Source organism: Penaeus chinensis, chromosome 10, assembly GCF_019202785.1.
Source record: "Penaeus chinensis breed Huanghai No. 1 chromosome 10, ASM1920278v2, whole genome shotgun sequence".
NCBI lineage: Eukaryota > Metazoa > Arthropoda > Malacostraca > Decapoda > Penaeidae > Penaeus > Penaeus chinensis.
This window is the reverse complement of record NC_061828.1, coordinates 36,455,621-36,458,120: the sequence shown is the minus strand read 5'-3', so window position 1 is coordinate 36,458,120 and position 2,500 is coordinate 36,455,621. Positions and strand designations below refer to the sequence as shown.

Here is a 2,500-nt window from a genome sequence, read left to right as displayed (position 1 = left end):
CCAAGGTCCCCGACCGGATTCCCAGAGGAAGAGCGGATCACGAGCGTTTCCTAAGGGCTTTCCCGCATCCACCGCGTGGTCGCCGAGATGGGGCGGAGAGGACCCCCCCGTCTTGATAGCGTCCACAGGCGGATGGGCGGAGGGATGAGAGGCTAGGGGCGGGGATAGGGGACAGGGGATGGGTGTAGAGGTAGGGGCGAGGTGACGGGAGCGCCCATTATGTCTTACGTGTTGACTTTTTTGTTCCCTTATACCCAGGGGATGCTCTGACAAACAGACCACCAGGCGGACGTGTCCTCGACACCCACATCACACGCTGCCAAGGTCTCGGGGGACGGAGAGAGAGAGAGAGAGAGAGAGAGAGAGAGAGAGAGAGAGAGAGAGAGAGAGAGAGAGAGAGAGAGAGAGAGAGAGAGAGAGAGAGAGAGAGAGAGAAATGAATGTCTGAGTGGGGAAAAAAAAGGTGAAAAGAAAGAGCCGTAACAAAGAAAGCCGAAGGAGAGATAGTGAGAGATTGCAAAGAAAGGCGAAGTAGAATGCCTTTGTTGTAGGAATTGTTTGTTATCCAAATTGCATTACAGTCCAGTGACTAGGAATGAATGTCTGCTTTTTAAAACTCATGAATATCTTCAACGTAGAGTAAACGAAGCGAGTATCCCTAGTGCGTTCTTAAGTAAATCACAAAACAAACATTAGCATTTTAGATGACAAGCGAACAGGCATAATACGTATATAATGTAATGTTAAATATACATTAACGTAACTGTTAATTTAGTAATGAAAAAAAAATGCCCGATGATTCATTATAAAATCCGGGGTGTTACTTCTTGCGGTTTTGTGAGTGCAGCTTGTTAGAAAAGAATGACTTGGCGCCTCGCATGTCGGCACGCGTGCGCATACGTCGTCGCCGCGGTGGTCAGAGCTCGCCGTCGACCGCAGAGCCCCCCTTCCCCCCCCCTCCTGTATCGCGACGGGCGTGCGTCCGTGGGACTCGCCGGCCCGGCATGGTCCCCGCGCTCGCCGACTTAAGCTGGCGAGTCAACAGAAATTTCTCTATCACACTTCGGTCAAATCCCGGCGAGGCGGGATAGAGTCACGGCTTCCCTGCGCGAAGCCACCACGTGACTCCTTTGTAATGGAGGGGCAGAGGGGGAAGGGGGTTCCTGAAGGTGGCGGGGTTGGTGGTGTCATCCTGGCCGGTATTGAGGGCCCGAGTGGCGCCACGCCGTACAATCCCAGAGGCCGTTCGAGGCACACGCTCACATCCTCTCACGCTCCTCTGTTTTCTCACTCTCTCTCTCTGTCTCTCTCTCTCTCTCTCTCTCTCTCTCTCTCCTCTCTCTCTCTCTCTCTCTCTCTCTCTCTCTCTCTCTCTCTCTCTCTCTCTCTCTCTCTCTCTCTCCCCCCCTCTCTGTGTGTGTCTCCTTTCCCTACCTCCCTCTCTCTTCATTTCTCCCTCCCCTCCCCCTCTTTCTTTCTCGAAGCTTCTTAAACCCCTCTCTACGTCCCCCGCCCTCGCTCGGCCCCGCCCTTAAGCCTCCGATCGGCATGTATCCACCTCTTCCCCCTCCCTTCCATCCTCCCCCACCCTTCCCCACCCCCAGAAACCATCTAAATATCGCCTATCGCAACCTCACCTCCCTCATCGCCCCCACCCTTACCCCACACCCGCCCTCACTCACACCCTTTGCAAATACTCTCTTTTTCTCTTCTCTCTTCCCTCCCTCTCCCTCTTCTTCCTTCCCTCCGTATGCCATAACTCCGATACAAGATTAGCAATACTGGGGGCGTTGGGAGGGGAGTAGGGGTGAGGGATGGGGAGGAAGGGGAGGGGGTAGAGTGATGGAAAGGGTAGGTAGTGGGGGAGAGGAAAGGGGGGGACTATGAGTCATCTTCACTTCCAGCTTTTTCTGCGCTGTTCCCACGTGTGCTTATCGCGTATTCATGTGCTGTGCGTAATATAGGGAGAAAAAAAAAATGAAATAAACTTTTGGACTCTTAAGGTTTCTCTTTTTTATTCTTTTTTTTTACGACTTTCCTTGCATGATTACTTTTTTTTCTCTCGCTTTCTCTCTCATCTCTATTTGCGGTATCCCCTTCCTCCCCTCTTCTCCCCTTGCTCCCCTCCTCTCCCCTTCCTCCCGCACCTAATCGAGAGAATTGTCGATGAGACAGACGTGGGGAGTGTAAATGTTGCTGTTTAGGGGGGGGGGGGGCTTATTTATCGACCCCCCCCAACCCCACTTTGATCAGTTCTGACCTGATGAGTTGGTCAACGACCTCTTTTCCCCTCTGCTCCCTCTCCTCCGCAAACTTCTATAACTATTGTGTTGTTATTGAGAATCTCTTTTCTCCCCCCCCCCCCTCTCTCTCTCTCTCTCTCTCTCTCTCTCTCTCTCTCTCTCTCTCTCTCTCTCTCTCTCTCTCTCTCTCTCTCTCTCTCTCTCTCCCTCTGTGTGTGTGTTTGTGTGTGTGTGTGTGTTTTTATGTATGCGTGCCT

The 2,500-nt window shown here is 52.4% G+C and overlaps 1 protein-coding gene across 2 annotated transcripts in view; it reads left to right on the top strand.

Annotated features, from left to right (window-relative positions):
* Window positions 1-2,500, top strand: part of LOC125029511 (muscleblind-like protein 2a) — a 35,011-nt gene that overhangs the window by 8,511 nt on the left and 24,000 nt on the right. The window lies entirely within an intron of this gene.